The sequence below is a fragment of the Nicotiana tabacum genome, chromosome 9 (genome assembly GCF_000715075.1).
Source record: "Nicotiana tabacum cultivar K326 chromosome 9, ASM71507v2, whole genome shotgun sequence".
Lineage (NCBI taxonomy): Eukaryota > Viridiplantae > Streptophyta > Magnoliopsida > Solanales > Solanaceae > Nicotiana > Nicotiana tabacum.
Genome location: NC_134088.1, coordinates 114,875,917 through 114,883,726, shown reverse-complemented (window position 1 = coordinate 114,883,726; position 7,810 = coordinate 114,875,917).

Below are 7,810 nucleotides of genomic sequence, written 5' to 3'. Positions count from 1 at the left end.
GTCCTCTGAAGTGAACTGGAAAGAGCTTGGTAAACCTTTCCAACCTCAACAAAGCCTCAAAACACATAGCATGCCTATCACCGGCCTGTGCTACAACAACCGGCTGAACCACCTCAACTGGCAGGGCTGCTGGAGTCTGGTACTGGGGAGCCATATGCTCTGGAGTGTAAGTATCGGGAGTTTGTTCTCCTCCCCTCAGCCCGAGAGATGGCTTGTGCCATTGGAAATGTACCAGTCGAGGCCACACTTTCCATAAGGCCCACCAAACGGACTAGAGCATCCTGAACTATTGGAGTAGCTATGAACCCCTATGGGACCTGAGCTGGTCCAACGGGTACAAACTGAGCTAGGACCTCCTCCTCAAAATCTACCCGAGGCCTCCACCGCTGGTGCTGCTGCTCGAGCTCTAGGCTGAGCTCAGCCTCGGCCTCTGGTGCGACCTCAGCCTCGACCTCTGGTGCGACCTCAGCCTCGACCTCTGCCCCTAGTAGGAGCTGCCACTGGGGGCTCCGACTGTTGTCTGGCTGGAGATGCAGTGCGTGTTCTCGTCATCTGTGAGAGAACAAGAATAAAAGAGTTCAATCATCAATGATAACATAAAATCGCACGATAGAGAAGAATAGAAGTGAAATTGTTCCTAAACTCCATAGCCTCTGGAAGATAAGTATAGACGTCTCCGTATCGATCCTCCAGAGACCCAGACCGGTACATTCCCGGTGGCATCAGTCGCCTCTCAAGCTGGGGGAGGAGCACAGACTCTCGCTACTCACACCCCGGAGCAGATGGCTCCCAATACCAGACATGAGCAACCCCTCCAGTTGGGGTGGTTCATCCGATAGTTACAGCACAGGCCGATGATAGGATTGTTATGTCTTCTGAGGTTTTGTTGAGGTTGGAAAAGTTTACCAAGCTCTTTCCAATTCACTTCAGTGGTGCATCCTCTGAGGACCCACATGATTATTTAGACTGCTGCTATTAGGTGCTGTGGAACATGGGTATAGTTGAGACCAATGGGGTCGATTTTGCTGTGTTTCAGATGACTGGTTCCGCCAAGAAGTGGTGGAGAGATGTGATGACCCGAAAGGTCATCTTTAAATTTAATATTCATTTATGTGTTCTGAGACCTTGAATAACACCATTTAGCATTCATTGACTTGAGTGTATAGTCCGTATATTTTTTCGGAAAGCTTTTATGTGAAAAATTATTTAAAATGTGAAATAGTGCTTTAAAACTCACTTAAGTTGACTTCAATCAACATTTTGAGCAAACGGACCCGGATCGGTATTTTGACGGTCCCGGTAGATCCATATCGTAATTTGGGACTTGAGCGTATGCCCAGAATTTAATTTGGAGGTCACTAGTTCGAGTTATCGCCATTTATTGAAAATTAGAAGTTTGAAAGCTTAAATAATTCAAAGTTTGACCACAAATTGACCTTTATTGATATCGGGCTCAGATTTCGATTCCGAAAGTTGTAATAGCTCTGTTAATTCGTTAGGGACTTACATGCAAAAATTTAGGTCATTCCGGACTATTTTGATATGTTCGGCGCGAGTTTTAGAATTGAATTTTTCATAGATTCATTAAGTTAGAATCGAGGTGTGAATTGTAGTTTTGACATTGTTCGATGTGATTTGAGACCCCGAGTAGGTCCCAGGGGCCTCGGGTGAGTTCCGGATGGTTAACGGATCAAAATTTGGACTTAAGGAAAATCTAAAATTTTGGCCTTCTCGTGCAATTGCACCTGCAGATTTTTGACCGTAGGTGCGAGCTCGCAGAAGTGAGCCTGACACCGCAGAAGCGTATGACAACAGAAGTGGACTAAACATCGCAGAAGTGCGACCGCAGAAGCGACAAAATGGTCGCAGATGCGGCTTGTGCTAAGGGGCATTGGACCGCAGAAGCGGACATTTTTTCGTTGAAGCGAGTCTGCAGAAGTGGACTCTTGTCCGCAGAAGCGATCCAGCCCGCAGAAGGGACAACCATCCTCGCATCTGCGAGACCGCAGATGCGCCCAAGTGCATCGCAGATGTGGAAACACTAGCAGTGTTAAAAATAGAGGGGTTTCGACATTTTTTTTATTTGGACATTTCAAGCACTGTTTGGGGAGATTGTTCGAGGGAATTCATGGGAAAAATTGAGGTAAGTCACCTGTGATCATTTTTAGTCAATAATATTGAATTATCAACGAGTAGTTCGACTAGATTATGTGTTTTTGAGGAGAAATTCGAGGATTTGGGCCTAGGGATTTGAAAATAAGATTTGGGGATTTGAAGGTCGAGTTGATGTCGGAATTTGGTAAAATTTATATGGTTGGACTCGTGATTGAATGGGCGTTCACATTTTGTAACTTTTGTTGGGTTTGAGATGTGAGCCCCACTGTTGATTTTTGAATTGAATTTCGGATTTTAATTGGAATATTTAGTATTTTCATATAGAATTGGTTTCCATAATTTGTTTGTGACTAGATTCAAGGCATTCAGACACCAATTCGCGAGGCAAAGGTTTATTAGAATCTTGAGTTGGTTGCAAAGCGAGGTAAGTGTCGTGGTTAACCTTGACTTGAAGGAGTAGGACTTGTTTATCTATTTGCTACGTGATTTAATGTGCGGGTACAATGTATATGTGATGTGATGAGTACTTATTCGTTGTGGTTGAGTCAAAGCATGTGGGTGGAATTTGTTCATTCTGAATAATTGCTTATTTAATTAAGATATTCTTGCTTAAGTTTATTATTGTTTATTTGATCATTTCTCGTGAAATTGTTGCCAATTTAATTAATGTTGAATATTTGGAAGGTGAGGTTGGTATTCTGGTATTGAATTGATTGATAAGTATAGATCCCTACATTTAAATACTCTTCTGAATTTATATTATCATTTTCATGGTAAGGAAGAGTGTAAAAGCACGAAGGGTGATGCTATGCCATTTATACTATTTATATTATTATTATTGTCATGGTGAGGAAGAGTGTAAAAGCACGAAGGGTGATGTCGTGCCATTATCACATTATTATTTATTGATTTATAAAGTGAGGAAGAGAGTCAAAGCACGAAGGGTGATGCCGTGTCATTTAAATTATTTATTTATCATATTGTGGCAAGAAAGAGAGTTAAAGCACGAAGGGTGATGTCATGGCATTCATATTATTTATTTATTATTTTATGGGAAGAATAAGAGTAAAAGCACAAAAGGTGGTGCCATGCCATTTTATTATTTTAGCTACCTATTTTGTTGTTGGTGAATTATTTGGCTGCTACATGACACTTCCCTGGCTGAAAATCTTTATACCATTTCCCTTCACATGTTCTCTCCCAAATTTTGTAAAATTTGTTAATTACTGTATTCAATATTGCCTCGTGTGTATATACTTGCACAGGTTGTTTATGTATGTGTCTTGTCATAGCCTCGTCACTACTTCGTCGAGGTTAGGCTCAACACTTACGGAGTACATGAGGTCGGTTGTACTCATACTACACTCTGCACTTCTTGTGCAGATTTTGGAGTTGGTCCCAGCGGCGTACCATAGACTTGCTCGGATTCAGCTACCCAGAGGAGACTTGAGGTATAACTGCACAGCGTCCGCAGTTCTGAAGTCCCCTTCTACTTTATCTTAGTTGTGTATTATCTTTCAAATATGTTGAATTCTATTTAGACCTTTATTTGTATTATTCTAGTAGCTCGTGTACTTGTGACAACAGATTCGGCGATGTATTTGGATGATTCGGTTGTTGTGGCCCTCCGCACTTTATTTCAGTAATTGACTTCCGTTTAATTTGATTTGTTAAAATAAAATGGCTAAAATTATTCTAATATTGGATTGCCTAGCAAGTGAAATGTTAGGCTCCATCATGGCCCCGAAGGTGAAAATTTCGGGTCGTGACAAGATATTATATGTTGACTAGACCAACTGGGTCGCCTGCACTTACTTGGGATCAGGGTTCACATCTATTTCTAGAGAAGTTCATTCCTGTCACTCTGAGAGAGGATTACCGCAGGCAGTTTGAGCGCCTTCAGTAGGGTAGTATGACTGTTACGCAGTATGAGACTCGTTTTGTGGACCTAAATCACCATGCCATTATCTTGCTCCCTACTGAGAGGGAGAGAGTGAGGAGATTTATTGATGGGCTCACTTACACTATCAGGCTACAGATGGCCAATGAGACCGGTAGTGATATTTCCTTCCAGATGGCTGTAGATATTGCTAGGCGGATCGAGATGGTTCGTGCTCAGGGCATAGGGCATGTGTCTGATAAGAGGCCTCGTCATTTAGGTGGTTTCAATGGTGCCTCATCTAGAGGTAGGGGTATTTTTGGTAGAGGCAATTTGGGAGAGAAAATTCATCATCCTTTCATAGGTTGGTATAGTTTAACTTGTTTTCTTCCATTTCCATCATCACCTATTAATTTATAACCTTAATCTATGTTCTTTCATGGTTGAAAATTAGGGATTTGGGAAGAATTAGGGGGTTTTGTAAAATTGATATTTAGACCTCAAATTGAGGTTGAATTTCGAAACTAATTGCATAATTGGGCTCGGGGGTGAATGGGTAATTGGGTTTTGGTCCGAATCTCGGGTTTTGACCAAGCGAGCATGGGGTTGACTTTTTGGGAAATGTATAAAGACCCTAATTTTATGTATTGTAATTGATTTACCTAGTATTATTTGATGTTATTGAGTCAATTTTTGTTAGATTCGATTGGTTTGGAGGCAGATTTTAGAGGAAAGGCCCCGGTAGAGCATTGATTTTCTTGCGGAGTGAGGTAAGTGTTGGGTCTAACCTTGATTTAAGGGAATTCAGAATCCTTAAGCTATGTGCTATGTGAAATTCATGTGTATCGACGTATATGCGAGGTGAAGCAATTCCCCGCCCCGAGTGTGGACCTCGACCGTAAGAGAACAGTTGTTCTTACTATCCCGGTGGATGCCCGGGCATTGTCCGCTATGGTGGGCGTGGCCAGCTACCTTCGTTGCCTGGTGACCGAGGAGGACCACGAAAAGATGAACGAGGTAGGTACGTCGAACCTCTTCAATGAGGCGCAACATGCACTGAACCGGGTAAGATGTTTATCCTTTGTATCTTTTGCAAATTCTGCTCAGCATATTCTAATTGGCTTGTCATTTTTTCAGGCTTCGGTGCTTCATCATGAAAGATTCCTTCAGTCTTGTTTAGAGATCAATCAGCTTGAGTACGAGCTTAAAGAGCAAATCCGAAAGAAGAACATGTATAGGTCTCTTAGTGATCAACAAGATGAGGCTCTTAAGGATCTCCCAACTCTCCAGGTCGAGCTGGAAAAGGCTCCGAAAGAGGCCTCATCCATGAAACAGGAGCACGCCGATCTGGTCGAGAAAGTAAGTCTCTTTGAGGCTAAAAATGAGAAGCTATTCGTGATGACTAACAATGCAACCTCGCAGGTCCAAGAAAAAGTAGATTTGATTGACCAACTTTGGGCTGAGATGGACGAGGTCAAGGTCGAGACCGAGGTGTAGAAGGGTAGGATGAATCTGCTGGCTTCGGAGAAGGAGAACAAAAAAGAGGAGTTGGCATCGGTCAAGGACCAACTCCGGATGGCAAAGGACAAGGCCGATAAATGGTCTCAGCTAAATGATGAACTTCAGGCACAGATGAACTCAGCCGTCGCGGAACGAGATACCCTCGGCCAAGAATATACTGCGCTGTAATCCAAATTGGAGGAGACTTCAATCAAATCCTCCGAGGTTGAGGAAATGCTGGCCCAGTATAAGGTTGATGTGGAAGTAGCTGAGGCTCACTTAAAGACAGAGACCAAATATGTGAGGCGGTTATCCCGTAGAGAGACCCTCGAGGAGATTTACGCCCGAGGCTTTGACATATCGGCCAAGATTGAAGAAGCTAAGAAACTCGAGTCCTGAAGGTTCCGAGGGTTCCGACAGTTTTGGTGACAAGTCGAGCCATAGTGAAGACTAGGAATAGATGCCTTAGTTATTTTTTGTTGGTTTTTATTTGTATATTTTCTATTTTGTTTATTTCGAGGCCGTTCCATTGTGCCTTTGTAAATAATTTTTTGAAATATATAAAATTTCCCCCTTTGGCAATACTGTACCTTTACTTTCCAGCATATGTTTGCAATTTTTTATTTGCGCATCATTTTAAAAATGCCTTAGAATGAAATCAAATGTAGATTAGAGTATCCGTTCTTCAAAGATCCACGCGAGGCCCGATTTCGATGGCAACTCTGGGCTACTCGTGGTTTTGAGATTTCGATAGAGTTGAAGGTTTTATTAAGAAGCTCAAGTGTCTTAGATGATGTTTTTGCTGAGGGCAACCACTTAATAGGTTTTGATTTTGAGCAAAGGCCTTAATTTCTGAGTACGGGCTTCGAATGTCTCCGAGCCTTTTTTAAGGCGGCTGTAGCCTTTCGCATTCGGGCACTGCCTAATAGGCTTGGTTCCTCCGGGATTTAGTAACTCGGGTCGCCTGAATATTTATCAGTCGACAGTGCCCGAGTAGGGGTAGCTCGTGGGCTTTAGGATTCAAGATCGGAGAAGTGAATTGTACAGTAATTAAGTATAATGGAAGCAAAGATTTCTTTCATTGTCTAATTTGTAAGGTACGTGATCGGAGGCGCATAAGCCTTGTGCCGTGGCTAGAGTGGACTATGTGGTCACAGTTCGTATGATCGTTCGACCCTTACAATGAATCCTAACCACCAAGCCTTAGCTTTCGACACACAAAATTTTCTTTTCCCTTGCTAAAGATCTTGATCTAGGAGGTAATACTTAATCTAGGAGGTAATGACCCCTAGTATTTGAGTCCATACTTGCGAGGGATCGGATACTGTTGACTTGGAGCCAATGATCATAAATTACGGTTTAAGGCTAGTCTTCAAAACTAAGCTAGCATGTTTTACTCTTGCCTCGTTAAAACCTTGCTGAAAAAACCAATTCGGGATAAAACCGGTTCAAGGGAAAAAGAGTGCAACACGCGCATTTATACCTAATAGTCGTATCTTGCCTTGGCCGAGTACCTGCATATGTTAGTCCGTAGTTTAACAAAATGAAAAAGGAATTTAGTTCTTACCTTAGCAATAATACCGCTTTAAGTGTGTCACGTTCCAGTTGTTTGGTAGTTGTACAACGTTTCCTACTTCGAGTTTATACGAGCCTTTATCGGTTATTCAGACAACTCGATATGGTCCTTCCCAGTTCGGGCCCAGTTTCCCTTCATTTGGGTTCCTGGTGTGTAGTGTTACCTTTCTCAATACCAAGTCCCCGACTTGAAAGTGTCGGAGGTTGGTTCTTCGGTTGTAGTGCCTTCTTACTCGCTGTTGATACCCAATTTTGCCCTCATATTCTATAAATATCATATATTCTTTCAAAATATCATTCTTGCATCATCACCAATTTACAAGAGTCATATAAGTATTTTCTATAATTGTTCATAATTTTTAAGGCTTTAAAATTGATTTTCTTGTATTTAAATTATTCAAATATTTATTAATTACTCCTTTAAATTATTTTGTGATGACTTAATCATCCAAATTTATTGTTTATACCTACATATATGCCTTAATATATTTTACTTTATTTTATATAATTACATATGTATTTTTGAACTATTTATGCATTTTTTGCAATAATAGCATATACTTTACAATTAATTGCACGTTGTCATTTTATTCATAGTCAAAATAATTTTTTATATTTTTATAACCTGCAGATATTATTTTAAAATGTTAAGGTGTATAAATAATATTTTTTATATTTATTTAACTATTTTATTAAATTATTTTCCCTTAATTTCTTGTATTTAAAATCCAGCCCAATCCC